Source organism: Maylandia zebra, linkage group LG20 (assembly GCF_041146795.1).
Source record: "Maylandia zebra isolate NMK-2024a linkage group LG20, Mzebra_GT3a, whole genome shotgun sequence".
NCBI lineage: Eukaryota > Metazoa > Chordata > Actinopteri > Cichliformes > Cichlidae > Maylandia > Maylandia zebra.
This window is the reverse complement of record NC_135186.1, coordinates 340,360-360,050: the sequence shown is the minus strand read 5'-3', so window position 1 is coordinate 360,050 and position 19,691 is coordinate 340,360. Positions and strand designations below refer to the sequence as shown.

The following is a 19,691-nucleotide window of genomic DNA, read 5'->3' as shown; positions in this document are numbered from 1 at the left end:
AAACAGTGAAAGAGCAGACATGCAACTGCCACTTTTCATGACTATTTCCACATCTTTTTATTCATTGCTTCCCTGCGGCGTTCTGCCCTGCTGAGAGCACAGATATGGAGTATAAAGAAAATGGAATTACCACACTCTTAAATCTATACTTTTATTCCCCCTCCCTCCCCCACGTCAATGAATGCAAGACATCAGATCTGAGTGGGGAATTAGCCTATATAACGGAAATGGGATCCATATTTACAATAGCTGACTGTATGTGCGTGTCAGTGTTTGTGTTGCTTGTGTGTATATGTGGGCATGAGTCTTAGTCAGACTCTTGAGTGGGCAGTTGCAGGTGTTTGTGTGTGTATGTGTTAATAGGGGGCGGTAGGGGAAGCATATAAGCCATCAGCTTGCACGCCTGTGGCTAACCCACCTTATTCATGTCTTTGATCCAGTGCTTAAAAGAGCACCCCAACGAAACCAAGCTGAGGAAAAATGGGAAAGTAAATAAATATAAAGAAGGATGATAAAGTCGCATGGAGGAAAACAGGATGTTTCAACTGGCTCGTTGACCCGTAAAGACGGGATTCTGATGGATAATTTTTTGATTGATTGTGAATTTCACAATCTGTCTCAAAAGGATAAGAGGAATGGACAAATGATGGGGAAGGGTTAAAGGTGTGAGGACGTGCTGAAAGAAAGGATGTGCTGTGATTTCCCAGGAGAGACCTGCAGAGACCGAGCAAGATGAATGAAGAAGAGATTGTGGATGGAGGAGACAGTAAAGGGGAAATGAGAAGACTTAATTAAATGCTTTTAGGTTGAAAAATATTATAACTGTATTTACCTAAGGGGCAACTTTCAGCATCTAATGGTAACCCATGAGCTCAACCCTGAACCGCATTCCCATATTCACACCTGTACCATAATAATTATCCTACTATCCATCATTCTTTAATCTATAAAGTGTCATGAAATACAACCCCATTTTAAAAAATGGTGATGCTGTGGAAAACATTAATAAAAACTGAATGCAATCATGCAATGAATCCATAAAAAAAATCCATATTTTATTCACAACAGAACATAGAACATAGATTTGACGCTAGCAGCACTTCTCAAAATAGTTGGGACAGCGATGTCGATGTCTGTGTAGCATCCCCTCGTCATGTCTGTAAACATCTGGGAACTGAGGACCCAACTGCTAGACTTGTGGGAGAGGAATGTCCCATTCTTCCCTTGCTGCTCTTTGGTCTGTTTTTCTTTTCAATATGTGCCAAATGTTTTCAGTTGGTCAAAGGTCTGGACTGCAAGCAGCCCAGTACAGCACCCAGTCTCTTCTATTACAGTCATGCTATTGTAACAGATACAGTGTGCGGTTTGTCTTGCTGAAGGCCTTCACTAAAAACAGCATCATCTGGATGGGAGTTTATGTTGCACTAAATCTTGTATAACTTTCAGCACTGATGATGCCTTTCCAGATGTGCAAGTTACTTATATAGCCACAAATGCAGCCCCATACCATCAGACATGCAGGTTTTTGAACTGCCTACTGATAACAAGCTGGACGGCCCCTCTCCTCTTTAGTCTGGAAGCTGCAGAGTCCATGTTTTCCAAAAAAAATTTCAAATTTGGATTCAAATCTGACCACGACACAGTTTTCGCCTCAGTCCAATTTAAATGAGGCTTGACCCAGAGAGGATGGCAGTCTGTCTTTAACCTGCATTTATTGATGGCATGGTGAACTGTGTCCACAGACAGTGGTTTCTGGAAGTGGTCCTGAGCCAGTGCAATGATTTTCATGACAGAATTGTGCCTCTTTTTTAATATAGTGCCATCTAAGAAAGATTACAAGCATCCAATAGTGATTTTCAGCCCTTGCACACAGTTCTTTGAGACTTATTGAACTTTTTATGGACTACACTAAGAGTCCTCACTAAGACCAAAAAAGTGGACCACATCAGTCCAGCTCTGAGGTCTTTACACTGGCTGCCTGTCTGTCAGAGGATAGACTTTAAAGTTCTGATGCTGGCCTATAAAGCTCTGAATGGTTTAGGACCAAAATACATCAGTGACCTCCTGACCCAGTATGAACCTTCCAGATCCCTCAGGTCATCTGGATCCGGTCTTTTATCAGTTCCCAGAGTCAGAACCAGACACGGAGAAGCTGCATTCAGCTTTTATGCTCCTTATATCTGGAACAAACTCCCAGAAAGCCTCAGATCAGCTGAAACACTCAGTTTATTTAAATCCAGGTTGAAGACTCACCTGTTCTCAGCTGCATTTGAATAAAGCACCAAATCCACACTTTTAAGCTTAAATTTCAAAACTTACACTAACTACTGATCTTATCTATTTCTGATTTTATCTGTTTTGATTTTATATACTGTTTTGTTTGTTTGTTTGTTTGTTTGTTTGTTAAGTGGGTTTAGAGCTCTGGGTAGCTCCCCAACTGGGTCTAGACTGGGTCTAGAGAGTATTTTAAATTCAGGGAATTTAAAATAGAAAGTAGCTCGTCCACAGAAGGACTGGTAGCTCCCCTTACGATAAGGGTTCAGATCGCGCGAACAGGTGTGAAATGTGTGTGTTTAGTTAGTTTGTTTGTTTGCTTGTTTTAATCAATTTTAAATCATGCTTTTTATTTGTTTTTGTTTCTAATGTCTCTGTAAAGCACTTTGAATCACCTTGTTGTTGAATTGTGCTATACAAATAAATTTGCCTTGCCTTGCCTTGCCTTACAGATTGTGAGATATTTAATGCGTTCACAATTTTTTTGTCAAGGAACTATAACATTATACATTATAGTTGTTCTGCAAATTGTATACTCAGATACACCCGTCTTTACTTCTGAGAAACTCTGCCTCTCGAAGATGCACTTTTTATACCCTAAACTGTTGCCAATAAACCTAACTAGCTGCAAAATATTATTACAGCTGTTTTTAATAGAATCACTTATTTTCCTAGAATTTTGTTGCCACGTCCCAACTTTTTTTAAGAACTTGTTGTTGCAATCAAATTTAAGATAATGTAATATTTTTCACGTATCAGTAAAATGTCTGAGTTTAAACATTTGATACTTTTTCTCTGCTGTAACGTGAATTTTTAAAAAAGCCTTCTTTTATTGACATTTTACATTGTGACCCAACTTTTTTGAAATTGGGATTGTGTATTCATAGTTTGACATTTTGTTAAATTACTTGTTTTTCTTGCTGAGAGTTAGTGGAGAAGATTAATGCAACTCTCAGATTCCATTAAGCTAAAGCCAGGAGACAGTTGGATTGAGCAACAAGGGAAATGGCTAGCCTGACTTTGTCCAAAAGTAAAAAAATGCCCGCTAGCAGCTCTAAAGCTGACTGCACATTTGGTCTCAGTTGTTTGATGGCTGGGCATTGCAACTTAAAGCTTGTTTGCTCTGCTTACAGCCTTTATGCTAAGCTAAAATAGCCGTTTTCTTTGCCTTTGCATTTAACATACAGCATGAGTGTGGCCTGCTGGTCAATGTTCTGATCTTTCTAATCTTTCTCTGCACCAATGTGGATTTATTTTAGAAGTATTATGCAGGAAAGATGCAAAGGCACCTTGATGCCGCACTCAAGATGAGTAACTGTGAGTCACCCTGTGTTGCTTCATCTCTATTCTCTTGTCTTCAGATGCATGAATGGCATGCCTTGGGTTGAGAGTAGTAACTTGGCTAACAGCTGGAGCCTTAATCAAAGAACTGAGTTAGCCCCACAAGCACATTCGGTGAGGTCTTATTAACCTTGGAGCAACTGCAAAATAGCCTCATTCATCTGGCAGCAACCTCCAGCTGATCCAGACCTGCTTTGAACCATTAAACGTATCTTATTTGATGTCTTTATCTAAACCCATTTTTTAAGACGCTGTCAAGTTCATGGCTAGAGCATCGAGTCTGCTGCTATATCAGCCCTTCATCTCAGTCTTTTTCCAGGAAAACATCGTTGTTGTTGTTTTCTTTGTTTGTTTTTTTAGCTATATAGTTGTATTGTTGTACTAGCTATAGGCAAATAAGAAGGCTAAGCTCATGAGGCTCAAATCCATTAAAATATATATTTTGATCTATTTTAACCACATTAGTACAAATAGCAAAACAAAATCAGTACAACTAGGTTAATGTAATGTAGAGGGAGACATGAAAGCACTGTAAAAGCGAGGTCAAGAGGAAAAAGTGGTGCGGATGGATGGATTTTGAATCTTGCTTCCAATTCTCTTCTCAGTGGAAAACAGTGAGGAGGTGTCCAAGCCTGCTTGATCTTAGATTAGATGACTGCGCTCTCACAGTGGGCTCCTTGGCATAACACAGCACTCCACATATGCTTGCAAATCCATGCAACACACAGACATGTACACCCACACAATCCAAACACAATATGCCTAAAATACAGATGAACTTAGCTACAGATTGGCACCTTTATTTCAGTGTATTGTTGTTTTTAACAGTTATAGTGCCGAAGTGTTTAACCGTTTAATCATTTTACAAGATTGTATTTACCAGTTATTAGTGTGGGGTCAGCTGCACGTTTGTTTGAATTGGAATCACTAATCATGAGTTGTTTATGGTTTTTAAGGGAGTAACTAATTAGTCATACAGAGACACATATCAACAACAATCACTCGAGTACTCCAGTGCATGGTCTATTAGACTTACAGGAGCTGCTTAGCCACTGAAATCCATGCTATGAAGCTTACGATGTGCAATTTCTGTGCTGATGTTAATGCGGAGAGCAGGTTTGGAGCTCTGCAGCTTTTATGCACTGTGCACTTCAGTACTTTGTAAACCCTGCTTTGCAACTTCACATGGCCTGCACTTTGTGGCTGAGTTGCTTCGATTCCTTAATGCTTCCTCTTTGTAGTAATTCCACTTACAGTTGATTGAGTAATATCTAGAAGAGAAGAAAGTTAATGAACTCAATTGTTGCAACTGTGGCATCCTGTTAGAGGTGTGACCATATAGTGTAATTACTATACTAGTTTTCTAATTGTGTTTCCAGAACTGAAAACTATTTTGAATAAAGAAAAAATCAATTTCACCAAGTGAGTGTCAGCCTCTGTGATCCTATTATAGTCTCAATATAAACAGGAGAGAGAACCTTTTGACTCATCAAAAACACCTGTTCAAATAACTGAAGACTGTTTAATACAGGAAGTGCTGAAAAATATTTCATACAAAATGTGTACCACTCCCTTTACAGCATAGTACAAATTGCCTATAGCACATTTAAAAAGAGAAATAGGGGTGCAGGAGTGGGAGTCCAGTGCAGAACTGAGCAAGAGGACATATCACAGTCCCTAGTTTAAAAGAAGATAGCTCACAGGCCCTCAGCTGACAAATTCAGTGGTACTCATGAAACACCAGTCTTAATGTCAGCAAGGATGTTGACCTTCTGGGCAGAGTTGTAACGAAAAAAGCCTGCAAATCTAAAACTGGCCAATAAAAGGAAATAATCAGGTGCAGACATCGAATAGAGGGAGCTCGGCAGATTGCTGCAAATTCACAAAATCTTTGACAGAAGCAGCATTTGAAGGACAAAATTCTTTATTTAAGCAAAATATGTATTTTTTTCTAACCCTATGAATATTTTGACTATATTTATGTTCACTCTGGAACTGATTTGATCAATAAAATGACATTTTGTGGGGGGAATAAAATTATTTTGAGCAGTATTCAATTCAATTTATTTTGGTTTACATAGAGCCAGACCGGAGAAACAGAAACCTCAAGGAAATTTATATTGCAAGGTAAAGACCTTATATTAGGGAGAACACTCCAACAGGTGGATGATCTCCTATGAACAAGCATTTGTCAAAAGTGTAAAGGAAGAACTCCCTTTTAAGTTAAATCCTAGTAATGATGTGTGCTGTGCTTCGTTTGCGGCTAGGTGTCCTGATTTCATGTTTAATCATCGAGATCACTGATAATTTGAGTCTTCGTTGTTCTGTACTCAGTGATCGGTACGTGTGGTCCTGGCGAGCTCTGCTGTAACAGATGGACAGCAGACTTGACACTGTCCTGGGAGGTGTGAACCACTGACTTTTAGCAGTGGGGTTCATGAAAGGGGAGGATTGGATCACCCCGGGAGGGACTCGGAGCAAAACAGGAGAGGCTAGACTCACACTAAGACACATAATGAACACGGTTGAGGTGTCTGTCTCTAAGGATCAAGGGTGTAGGACGGGTAAGGAGAGGAGAGGAGAAGGAGGGAATGGAAAGGGAAAGAAGCAGGGAGGAGGTCGAGCAAGAGTAATGGAAAGAAAAAGTGGAAGTCAACATGCTTGCATGATGGCATCAACATAGATGCTGGGATGCAGGTGGGTGGCTTGCTTGGCTGTAGCATCAGGTCACGGCTCTGCTTTAATCTCTTTAGCTGGGCGATGTATGTCTTCTTGCCTTTTTGTGGCTCTCTCCTATTAAATGTGGGCACCGATGTGAACAAAGAACAAAAGTACAATGTAAAAACAAAAAGCACTGACTCAGTGGTGTTCATAACTCTTACCTTAGCTGACGCTTCATCACCATATTTTCTTTTGTAGAAAAAAAGCTGAGTACATAAGTTAGCCTGACACCACTCCAGATCCCTGTTGTTTACTGTTTACTTATTTATAGCCTAAAGCAGAGATGGAAAGGTTGTGTAAGCCAGGACCTTTCCCTTCATCTCACAGTGCTTGTTTTCATTTTAATAACTGTTTACTTGTGTCGCCTGTCAAACCTGATGTTAAATCCACCAGATCTTTGCCTGATGGAAATATGAAACTGTTTGGATTGAGAGAGAGAGAGAGAGAGAGAGAGAGAGAGAGAGAGGAGGGGTGAGGGACGGAGTGAGAGAGAAGCCTTGCAAAGCGTTCACTGTCAAAGACTAATGTTGGGCCCAGTGATGTGGGCTAATATGTCAGTGCTAACAGATTGTGTGATAGGGTAAATAGGGCTTGTTGTGGTGGCTGGCTGGTCGCCTGCATCTTTCTTTCTCTCCTCACTCTCTTTGGTATTCATGGCCTGTGGAATAATGAATATGATGAATTATCCAGAATCTGTCGCCTGTGGTTTTGGGTCGTAGCACAGCAGCTGGACGGGGCCATCTCTCTCACTTGCTTTCTCTTGCACACACCGAAATGTTCTAATGCGAGCACGCACATTAAACCCGACAGATTAACCCTCTATCCAGAGGCCTTTCAGACAATGCTTTTGACACATCGGGGATTTTTATCTCGTCTTATTGGTATTCAGCACTTTTGTTTATGCACATTTGTGCGTCTCTGCCTGGTTGCGTGTGTGGGGCTGTGTGCACACTTTCATACACTTAATGGCCTCTACTTTTGAGATTCGCTGCATAAAACCTTCTGTTTCCTCTTTTTGTTTTTCATCAGTTGAAGATCTTTGGTTAAAGTGAGGAACATGAATGAACATTAAGCTTATTCATGAGGCTCTGCATGTCCCTGCCCTCCGCTGACAAAAGTGGCAGGGAGGAACAAGATCTGTGATGAACAACTGTCATTTTAAACAGAATACTTTCTATTTGAAATAGGATGTCACATTTTGGCTTCCAGGCTCTTTTGTACTATGCTGCTATTTGTATCGGGTCATTTTGTGACAAAGAATGTCTCATTCTTTCTTTCATTATGTTGTTCACAAAGTGTTTCAGCCCTGCAGAGAGAAGTCATTACTGTTCTTCAAAGAGAGAAAAGAAATAGGAGTATGTGAAGGAAAGTACTTTGTTTGCAGATAAGCTGACATTTCGTGAATTACAACATATGTAACGCAGTGTTTTGTTGAATGAGAGCATTATACGTCCTTAAAATGTGTTTTCATCCACTAAAAATTAAAATTTGTTTCTGTATTATTAGGATTCCACTATCATCATGAACTTGCCTCCTTTTTCCTAAATTAACATTAATTATGCAAATTCTTGGTCTTCAAAATATACTTTGTTTTGAAGAATAATCCGGCTTTTTCTTTTCGCAACGTTCACGATCTCATGCTTTGTAATGTTTAATGATCTTGAGATAACACTGCATAGCTTAAAAATAGCAGAAGCCATCAGTGGAAAGATCCAGTTAAGCAGATTCTAGGATCTCTTCTATGGAAATACGTCTTGGCCTCGGGCTTCAGATGGAGAGAAAGCTGCAAATAAGTGGTTCTCTGGGATGACACACAACAAGGGATTTTTAGTTAAGACTGATTTGCAGTTTTTGCTTGTGGGGAAATGTAGCACGCCTTAACAGACTTCAGCAACCATGTTCCTCTCTAACAGTGTATGACATTGCCTGGGCAGGCTGGTTATTTGTTACGTGAGTATATGACTATATGTCCCCCCATTACCGGCACCACATTGCGTGAAGATGCACCACTTTGCAGCATGAGGTAGAATAAAACTTGTATCTTTCTTTCTGGAAGCAACTTTCAAATTAAACACAGCACACTACAAATAGGACAAGGATGGCTGCATTATATGGGTGGGGGGGTGGGGCACCCTTCAACCATGTCAGTGGGTGTTGATGTTGTAAAGTTTGTCCACAAGAGGGCACTCTGCAAATCCTGTTGACAAATTGTGTTTGGAGTCTCACAGAGCATAATCGACTTGTTGTGAAAGTAAAGCTTTTAAAGCGCATTGGTGTATTATATCAACAAAGGCTCATAACTACATATAATGAATATCAATGAATTCTGTTTATGTTCATATGTCTGAAAGAAAAAAAACCTCAGCAAAATGTCTCTTATTTTGAAATCACCAAACATCGATGTTCGCGGCAGACTTAAAAATCCGGTATTGGTTGTGCTAATTATCCCATTTATACCACTGTGATTATGTAATGAGAGTTTTTCTTTTCATCATATAATCACGTGTGAACATCATGTGTGAAAAAGCTGCAGCATCAGCAATTCCAACAGTGAGTGGATGATGCGTGTCCCGTGTGACGTTTGTTTGTGCAAACACAAAAGAAGGTCAGTGTGGATGGAAGAGAGAGCCAGTGAGCAAATAGGCAGCAGTCCCATTAACGGACCCTCCCATCTTCAGCCATTGCTCTCCACGGTAGGAGACACTGAGAGGGGGCACATAACAGCTGCAGGTTGTGGTCTCACAAGAGCGTTTGAACTCCAGGCAGAGGATGTTGGTCAGTATTTCATGTTGGTCACAAGCCTGACCAAATATTGAAGGTTACAAAGCTAAAGTAGACTCCTTTTTAGCTTACTGAAACATACGGTTGACTGTTGAGTCACCCCCGCTCTTGCATAAAGTTGCCTTGCTCTTCACAGTCTTGACCTGATGTTTTCTGCCGTGCCTCTTTATCTTGCACAGGCTGACCTCTCTCTGTTTGCACATGCACTCTGTACTTGCTAATATACTATAAACAGATACACTCTCATACAAAAACACCATCCTACACTACCACTTCCCCCATGACAGCTTTTATCATATTACCGTGCAGGGACTCTGTATTTCTCGTGTGTTATCAAACCCTTTGCGTCTCGTACAAACACAAGCATGTTTGTCATATCATATTAAAGAAATCTAACCACTTGGGTTCAGGACCTCTATTATAATTCTGCTTCAACTGAGGTGCTAAATTGAATATTTGCTTGTTAACCCATGGGTCAAACAACAAAATCATTTCATTCACATACATACAAAAAAACCAGCATTGCTTATTGCGCACACACAGACATTGATAAATTACTCTTGAGAAATATGAGTTGCTATGAGTTTTTCCTTTTTATTTTTTAAGCTGATTTATTTTGCGGCTCTGAACAGATTGCCTGTTTAATTGTGATTCAAAAGAAGTCACAACTCAGCACTTTTGATCCAGGGAACAGTCCTGTTTGGGTGGAAGTGTGTCATGTTGGACAGAGCGTTCGTAGAATCTGGATTTGCGATCTCCCGTCAGCCCTGAGCAATTTATCATTCTGCGTCTGCCTCTAATGTGAGCATAGTTAAACAGGAGGTCTGATGCCGGCTGCATTTTTAATATTTGAGCCAATCAATAAAAAAGGCTGCCTTACTTAATAGCTTTGGCCCTCAGTGCTGTTTGGCCCTGTTTAGGTTACTTTCCGCTTTCCTGTGTAAACATAAATTAGCTGTAATTGAACAAACAGTCGCATTTGCACGGCTGAATGCGTGCTACTGCGTGCTGTATGTAGCCAGGCCTGACTCAGTGATCAACACTTTTCTCTCTCACGCTCACGCTCTCCCTGTCATCATCTCATACCTCTACCTCACTGATCTGCGTCGTTCTTTCATTAGAATTAATTACTCATTTTAATTAATTACCTGCCTGCTTTAACATAATGGAATCACCCCCGTACAGTTGGTTTATGGAAGTGAAGGCAGTCATTATTAGCCTCTAGTCTCTTTATAGCATTTAGCCTGTCTTTCTTTAGAACTCATCTGAAGCATGTTGTTTCTATACACATTGTTAAAACTGTGTACGCTCTACTTCGTTTAAATAGTGTTTATCCACCCATTTTATTAACCATTTATTCCACTTTGGGTTCATGGGCCAATATTCACAGTCGCTCATTCACACCTACAGCTAATTTAGAAACACCAACGTGTTTGTTTTTGGAGTGTTGGGGGAAGAAAGCGTACCTAGAGAACTCGTTTCACACTGAGAACCACATCCTACCCACTTTGATCTTAAGTGGGATAGACGAGTGAAACTTTTAGCCAGTATAAAGACATTCATACAGTTGCCATATCTATTTAATAAATTCCAATTTGTTCATGTTAATGGAGAGCCCTCTTCACACAGCAAGGTTAATCCACAGGGTTCTGTGCTTGGACCAGTTCTGTTTACATTGAACATGCTTCCCTTAAACAGTATCATTAGAAGCCATAGATATATTTTCTTCACTGTTATGCAGATGACATCCAACTGTATCTATTTATGAGGCTAGAGAAGCTAGAGAAGCCTGCAGTTTAACTAATTAGTCAAACTGCAGGAATGTCCTAAAGACATAAAGCTCTGGATGACCTCCAATCTTCTGTTTCTAAATTAAGATAAAACTGAGGTTATTGTTAGTGTGTGTGTGTGTGTGTGTGTGTGTGTGTGTGTGTGTGTGTGTGTGTGTGTGTGTGTGTGTGTGTGTGTGTAGCCCCGACAGATAATTATGTCGGTTAATATAGTGCATCTATTTTTGCCAAAAAGTGATTACCCTTTGTAAATCCTGTTCACTGAAGTCTGTTCACATAGATAAGAAAAGCCATTACATGTCACAAACACGTAGAAATATTGGAAAGTATCAATTGGTGTCACTTTTTGGCATAACACCGGTGCACAGCAACCTTTCATTCCAGTCCATCAGCCCAAAAGTGCATCGGCCCACCAGGAAAATGCCCGCGATGCCAGATTACCAGTCCAGCCCTGCTGTGAGGAAGTTTTTGACCAGGCTACGCCCTTCAATGCGCATATCAAACAAATATGTTGGACTGCTTTCTTCCATTTGTACAATATCTCTAAAATTAGAAACATCCTGAGTGATGCTGAAAAACTAGTTCATGCATTCATTACTTCTAGACTAGACTGCTCTAATTCATTAATATCAGGATGTCCTAAAAGCTCTCTGAAAATCTTTCAGTTGATCTAAAATGCTGCAGCAAGAGTCCTGACAGGGACTAGCCAGAAAGCCAGAGCATATTTTGCCCATACTGGGTTCTCTTCATTGGCTCCCTGTTAAATCCAGAATCAAATTTGGAATACTTCTCAACATCATCATCTTAATAACCTTATAGTATCGTATTACCCCAATAGAGCACTTTCAGACTGCTGGTTTAGTTGTGGTTCCTAGAGTATTTAAAAGTAGAATGGGAGGCAGAGCCTTCAGTTTTCAGGCCCCTCTTCTGTGGAACCAGCTTCCAGTTTGGATTCAGGAGACAGACACTATCTCTACTTTCAAGATTAGGCTTCAAACTTTCCTTTTTGCTAAAGCATATAGTTAGGGCTGGACCAGGTGACCCTGAATCCTCCCTTAGTTATGCTGCAATAGGGTTAGGCTGCTGAGGGCTTCCCTTGATGCACTCAGTTGTCAATTGTTTGTCCATTAACTACTTTGCTGTAGTACAAATGGCTGAGCAGGAGGTCTTTCTCAACAGGAAAAGCTGTAAAACATAAAAATACAGTTAAAAATAACATTTTAAAAAATTAATGCCTTCCTTTATATATTCCAAAGTCATCCAGTCGGGTCGATTCTGGTCCCCAGGCCTTATGTTTGACACCTTCCACCTAGAGAGAACCTATACAGACTCGAGGAGAACATGCACACTTTATATGGAAAGTGTCCTTCTAAGTGCCCACTGTTGTCGGTATTACGCAGGGTCGGCCCTGCCCAGGTGTGTGTATGGTGTAATTATCAGAGAGCAGGGAGCTTGTATCCATTCATTTTTAATGCGCAATGAGGCTGAGTTGCCTCCATTAATAGAGAATTAGACCGTCCATCAGCCACATAAAAGCCTTGTTCTCTGCATTTGGGGTGCAGACTGTACTGTGCGAGTCAGTTAATGATGCGACATGGCCCCCTGTCTGTGCTGACAATAACTCAAAGAGCTGGAGATGGACAGAATGAAGCAAGGAGGGAGAGAAGGGAAGAGCAAGGGTAGGAGGGACAACACCAGGGAGCCCTTCAGCTCTCACAACAGTGTCAGTGTGAGGCAATGAGGCTTAACTGCAAGTGCTGGGGTTTCAGTGGGATTCATTAGCATGAGACTTCAAAGTAAAACTTTTAAGTGTTATGGTAAAACATCTTTGTATTCATCTCTGTGTGTTTGACCATGTGTTTAAGGAAAACGTAGTGTTTTTTTAAATTCATTTTACTGCTTTGGCCTTGGTTTTCAACTGGGTGTGACAACAGCTTTTTACCCAGGGAATTGATGCAGCCTGCAGTTGCTGATATTAAAACATTAAATGGCCATAAGCAGTCACACAGGTTGGAAATGAACCCCACTGTGGTTACTTTGCAGGTTGCAGTTGAGGTAAACATGAATAATAACTGTAAATTTTCTTTTGTGTTACAAAAAGTAAATAGCAGAAACGTCTCTGTTGATGTTGCTCACCCACTTGAGTTCCTGTGTGTAATTTTTGTTTTAGCAATTCCATCTCAAATCAGCCGGTTTTGAAAAACCGTGATCCAAAGTTTGGATATATATATAATGAACTTATTTAAGTTCATATTTTAACTAGACAGTACAGTTTTGATGTATCTGTTCCAAATTACGGATTCTGTTTCCGTTAGATGGTAAGAAAAGCCAGTGAAAATTTCAGGCTTTTATCTTTAATAGTCTTTGACATATTCATGTTCAGATATTGCCTCAGATTTCAGTGTGTCGAAAAAAATGGTCTGAAATGAGCCAATGGACCATTTTTCAAAAAACTATATTTTTAGAACTATTTGATATATGAAGATAAAATTTCACAGCAATCATTGTAAATGTTGAGATTTTCTGCCGTATAACTTTTATGCAAATCGAGCAGAAGGCTTGGTTGATATGACGCAAAACGACACAGTAGAGAGCTGCTCAAGTGTTAAACTTCTCTGAGAACTGTTGCTGCTCCATAACTAACATTTTAGGGAAATTAATGTTTTAAGCTTTTAGTTTAAGTGCAAAAACCTTGGGATGGCCACTTTATTCTCTCTTGCTTTACAGACTGAATAATTAATCAGTTCAAAGAGGAAATAATTTGTAGATTCATTAGTTATAAAAAAAAATAGCTGCAGCCCTAAATAGCACCATGTTCTTGTTTGTCACAGGTAATGTTGACAGGAGAAATGCTCACAGCTGTTATTACATATTAAGGTGGTTTGTGTGTGTTCGTGTCGGCCAGTCGACTACCTGGACTGTCTGGCACAACGCCCTGTTTAAGCTCTGCTCTCTCTTGAACACGATATTAAAGAGGAGAGGCAATTTATTACCACAATATTAAATCATGTCCCTTTGTATAGTAATGAAAAATGAATAGTTTTTTCTCAGAAGCTAAGATCGTAGCCTAACAGCCATAACACACATGCACTCACACATAAGTACACACACATACACAGTCCATTTCCTGAGAGACTGAACCGAGTGCTGCAGCTTGACCATCATTCATTTGGGAAATCGCATCAGCCGAGTGATTCGTCAGGCTTCCTTTTTTGTAACCGCAATAACTTAACCTGCATCGAGCCAACCGCTGGGCGTTCTCGGTGATCGGCATCGTGAGCGTGATGAGGCTTATGCCAAATCTTCAGCCGAGCTCTGTGTTGCTGCTGTCTGCGATGGGTAATGAGGAACCATTGAACCCTCAACTCAATTTCGAGTACATGACAATGACAAAGAGGGTATGTTGCATTGGCGGGAGGGCCAAAAGCTGCGTAACACCTCGGCAATATCTGATACTCACTACAATGGAACAGCAGGCGGTGTGCTTGCTGTCCTGCTGCTGCCTGAAGTGATGTATGCCATATCACTCTTCCTGTCACAGAATAAAACAGGATTTATCATGAGCCTTGCAAAGCAGTAGCATGTGACTATTAGTCTGACATTAGGGTATTGGTAGTGCCCTCATCTGTAATGTATTTAATTTGATCCAGATTTCTACCTGAGACCCTGTGTGTTGGAGAAACTGCCCCTGTCTGTGTGCTTCTTGACGCGGGGAAGTAGGGATGTAACAGCAGCCGTGTTCTTCCTGAACTGTTTGGTATGTAACATTTGGATTAATTCGAGACAGCCAAACAAGTTCTCCCAGAGGACTGTTTATATCCAGGTACTTCTGTTCCCGGAAGCATGAGTTCCACCCAGACTGGTTTGGCAGTGCACCAGTGGCTGCCCGTCAGCATAGTTAACAGGGATATATTCACCAGGAACTAGCCAACCCCCTGCACCCTTCCTTTGTAGCTTTATAGATTGAACTCCTCATTTTCATTTTTTATTTTGAAAGCATAAATTATTTCGCCCAAAGGCCATTACTTATCCTGGTCTTACTGTGGACTTAGATGTAGTCAGTTGTCCTCTATTAGAGTCTCTCTCTTTGTTTGGTAATTCATACAGTTGACCTACAATACTGCCCTCCATCACTGTTGATATGTTAATAATAGTTTTGGCTTCTGTGTAATTTTTCTTTTATTGGTTATAGATTTTAACTTGTTGTGTCTATACTATCTGCGGTAGCTGCCTATCAGAGACCTCTGTATTTCCAGGGTGATGCCCTTAAAGAATAAATACATGTTGTACTCGGCATTGCCCCTAAAGGCTAAGGAAAATATTTCATATAATTAGCATAACTATGGTGCCATGGTGGATTCTCACAGGGTACAGGGTACACACTAACTGTACATGTTAACTGAATTCACTGTAACTGTTACCTCTGTGTACCATCCTGTCGTAAGTGCAGTGACACACAGAATTGTTGGAATGAAATCATCCTCTGTGCCTGTGCGTCATTGTCACAAAAGTCTCTGTGGGATCTCCATTCCTGCACTCTTAGCATTCACCCTAATTACAGGCAGCTGAGACCAATGAGGACATCCACAACATGCTGACGCACTTAGATCCAATACACACAAACATACTCCCAGGCCGCACTTATGCACACGTTATGTAATCCATTTTTTGTTTTTTTTAGTGTTGTTTTTTTACAGGACATTGCAGTTTATGCACAATTTATTCAGGTAGTTGTGTCTGTGACCCTCTTTGTCCGAAAAACGTGTTTTAAAACATGAATAAATCCAACTTGGATTGCTGTTTACCTTTTGCCCTTGAGCATTTTTCTCTGGAGTATTTCTTTTCAAAGAGGATTTGGGGCTTAAATATGCACCAGTATTTTCAAAATGTATTTTTAGGTATACTGCTGTCACTGGGTTGCTTTTTACCATGTTTGTCACGCATGTGGGCATAATGACAGATGTGTCATGCTGATGTTGTGTCTTTAGGCAGTCACATAGACATAGCACACTTGACGGGCAGATCAATAACAGCTCTTAAAAGACTTCTACACAGAAACAAATCATTAGTTGAAATCATTCATGGCAGAATCAGCACCAAGTGAGTCAACACCATTGAACCTGAGTACTAATGTGCATGGCATTATGCTACAGGATATGAGTGCATGAATGTTTGGTGGAGCCAATGGAGATTTTCAAGCTCTGTAGGGCACGAGGGAGCATATCTGCATATCTGCCCAGACATCGTTTCACAGTCTTAGGTTACATTCTGGTTGCATCTGTTTGTTTGTTTGTTTTTTCTATAAGTGATGTTTGTGAGAATGGCGGCTTCTCGTTTGCAGACTGCAAATTAGCTGCGTTACTCTGACCCAGAAATTCTCTCAGCCCAAAGTTGCTACAAATGCCAAGAAACATGCGTGGATGTGGGTGACTCTGTGTGAGCGTTTGTGCAAGTGTGTCTGTGCATGTCCGCTCCACTGACTCACATTAGAGCCCAGCCTTTCTGAGTGCCCACTTTTGCAGGCACCGAGAGTGATCTGGCCTGGCTAATACAGTAGCGCAGTGGCTATCTGGAGGCCACAAATGATCACAACAGTGCTTGTAGCCTGGCATAGCGTTTTTTTAAAGAACTTGCTTTATTATTCTCTGCCTGGAATGTGTTTATTTGCTGAGCTGTCCAGAGAGATCAAGAAAAGGAGAAATGTGGTCATAAATAAATGGCTGTACCAGGACATATATGGTATCAACTTAAATAGCACAGCATGGTTTGGGATTTTTTTTTTTTGTTTAGTTTTTTTTTATCACTGTGATAATTTTCTCTTTTGTACAGTCAGGCAGAAAAATGTTGTCACCCACCATTTAGTCAAGAGTCCTGCTGTGTTCTGTCTCTGCTTCAGCAACATAGATTCTGTTTTTAAGGAATGATGCAAATGGAAGGTCTTTAGGCTTCAAATCTTTACCTCTTCCCTCATGTGAAATATAGCAGGCCGTTCTCACTCCCGAGGCGTAACATGCCTACGTTCTGTCACGCCCCGCGGCGTTCCTGAGTAACGCGAAAGGAGATCGTCGGCGTTCTTATGGTACGCGGCGGGTTATGGCTGAAATCCAGTGCAAGGACGTTCCAGCCCTGTATTCCAGCCCTAACCCTATCCTTATCCCTAGCCCTAACCATAACCTTTTTCCTGATCTTAACCAGGACTTTAATGATGTTAAATAGCGTGTTTCTAAGCAGAAAAAGGGCGAAATTGCGTCGATTGAGTCCATACGGTTGTCATATTTCCTCATTTTTCCGAGGTCGTCATTTAGGAACGTGGTGGGTAGCCGAAAACGTAATGTGTTGACGATTTGTCACCTAGCGTAAAATGTTACGTTTTGGGAACGTGTTGAGTATAGATGGGTTACGTTGGAGATGCCGGGTCTGTGGACATATATTACAGAAAAAAAAGATAGTAATGACTGTGCAGTATTATGCAAATAGCTAAAAGTAAAGCATGGTGTTTCCCAGAACTGCCACTCAACGTAAAGTCCAACAAGCACAGAAAAAGTAACAGTAAATTACAGCATCAGTAGAAGTAAACTTGCACACAGACATGTGTCATGTATCCTGGAGAACCTGCACCAGTTCTTTTGTAGATTTAAACAGTTTCAGCTGTTTTTGTGTCTTCATGAAATCTGAGACAGACTTGATGATGAGGGCTCTGTGTGTGCAAGACTCCTGGCTGTTGTTGTTGCTGAAGGTAGCTCAGCTGTCTGGTTGCATGTTTTGTGTTCTCACGCAGCAGAGTGACTTTGAAACAGATCCTCCCTCGTAGTACTTCATGGCAGATAAAAACATAAACATCTTGGCTGCCTGCTTGTCTTGCAGTGTACTGTATATATGTGTGTTTCCTTGCAGACTTTTGTGCTTTCTGGGTTAATGACTTATTGATTCTTAAGGTGCAAATGCATTGACCCTAACTGAGTTAAGTATTGATTTCCTTCGGGGGATCTGCAATGAAATTAGTGGGTTTGAACTGTCCATACCACAAGGTAGAAACAATCTGCTATTAACATGTTGTTCCAGAGGCTGTTGACCACCGAGACCCAAGCTTCCCTAAGACCAGCTCTAGAAGAATAATGAGGTCAAATATCTGTCAGGGGTTATTTTGCTTGTTATGGTGGTTAAAATTCTTTCATTTAGCCCCAAGCTCAGAGGTTAATGAAATATAGTAAACCACATTTGTCTTTCCTTATATGTAAACCTGAATGTTTATCTCATTAAATTAACACAGAGTATTAAAAAACAGTAAGGTCAAATGTTTAAAAGTTTAGGGAAAAAACCCACATCAGACCTCAACAGGTGATTGCTCGCACACAAATGCACAATGATATGAATATATGCACAGATATAGTTCATGCTGCAGGGTACTCGTGGGAGAAGTGTCACGGCGACGGATGGCCGGTACTGAATAGGACTCAGGTGCAGAAACCCAGAGCGGAGACAGTAGATGATTTAACAGTTTATTACGGTTAAGTGCAAGGGGGAAAAAAAAGGAAACGTGGCAAAGACAGAAAATGACGTGACGTGGAGCCTTGGTGTGGCGTGCCCAGGGGAACGTGGCTAGGGCGAGGGAACGAGGCCTGAGAAGTGGAACGGAGCTGAGTGGGGAACAGTCACACTGAGGGGAGAGGATATAGAAGTTAGGCAGGTAGTGAAGGCAGCTCAGAAGTGGCCAGTATAAGAGCAGCAATTCTTACTTTGCAGTTAGGGACCTGGAGTGTTTGAGAGGGGGATGATGAAGATCCAGGGGAGGCTGAGTGGCGTGGAAAGGCTGACCTGAGATCCGGGGCTCCAGATGGAGTGTGATGGCAGGAGGGCAGGCAGGTGAGGCACAGAGGGATTTCCAAAATGATCACTAGGTATTCCGAGTCCGGAGGTGGAGTGAGCCAGGGTGGGTACAGCAACTGTAGCACGAAAGAGTCTTTGTTAGTAAGATAAATCACAGCGAGAATTTGAAACACAAGACCTGTTACCAACATGGGTTGATGACGAACTGGCAGTGAGTGAACATCGATGTGTGGTTTAAATCCCTCTGGCTTGATAGCCTGCAATAGGCTCCAGGTGTGCAGGAGCTGGAGTTGGCCCTGCCCAGGGGCGGATCCCAGGTCAGTTCAGGAGCCTAATGGAAACTCCAGCCACCCACCGTAGACCATGACAAGAAGTTTTTCTCATTCACCTGCTGTAGACAATTTCATCTATCATAGGTCTCACTCTGATGCACACCAGTACATGTGAGTCACACGAGGGCACACAGAGTCTCTCAGCTGTGCATATGCATGCGCACAGAACAAAAAAATCCCAGCTGCTCAATAAAGCTATTTTTGTTTGTCCATTTTGATTACAAATCTTGTTTTGCAAATGGTCCAATAAGCGTGTACGCAAACATGCCCAGTCCAAACGCACGACGAGCAACAAACACACAGGCACGCAGACGTACATAAATTCTCCCATTCAGCTGAGCCATTTCTGAAACCTGGGCTAATATTTGTATGGATTATTGGCCTTTGTGCTTATCGGCTGCACCATATTGCTGGACTAAAACCTTATTACCAGCCTATTGAAAGAGAAAAAAGGTTTTTGACAAGCACACATTGTCGCACAGTCACAATCCAGATTCAGAAAGACACGCAAACATTTGTCCGGCATACAACAAAAGCACACATTTTAAAGCTGAAATACGCTGTTGCACGGTGGAAAGAAAAAAGCTCTTGGCCAAGCTAGACAGAAGTTTGAGGCAGGTTCTGC

General features: G+C 41.2%; 1 protein-coding gene and 1 long non-coding RNA gene across 5 annotated transcripts in view; one reads left to right on the top strand and one right to left on the bottom strand.

Annotated features, from left to right (window-relative positions):
* kcnd3 (potassium voltage-gated channel, Shal-related subfamily, member 3) overlaps positions 1 to 19,691 on the top strand; it is a 120,984-nt gene that overhangs the window by 26,392 nt on the left and 74,901 nt on the right. The gene's annotated exons all lie outside the window — the stretch shown is intronic.
* LOC143414461 (uncharacterized) lies at positions 18,418 to 19,092 on the bottom strand. The gene is made up of 3 exons (XR_013095079.1): positions 18,924 to 19,092; positions 18,644 to 18,850; positions 18,418 to 18,564 (listed from the first exon to the last, which is right to left on the bottom strand). It is a non-coding gene; the product is annotated as an uncharacterized LOC143414461 (long non-coding RNA).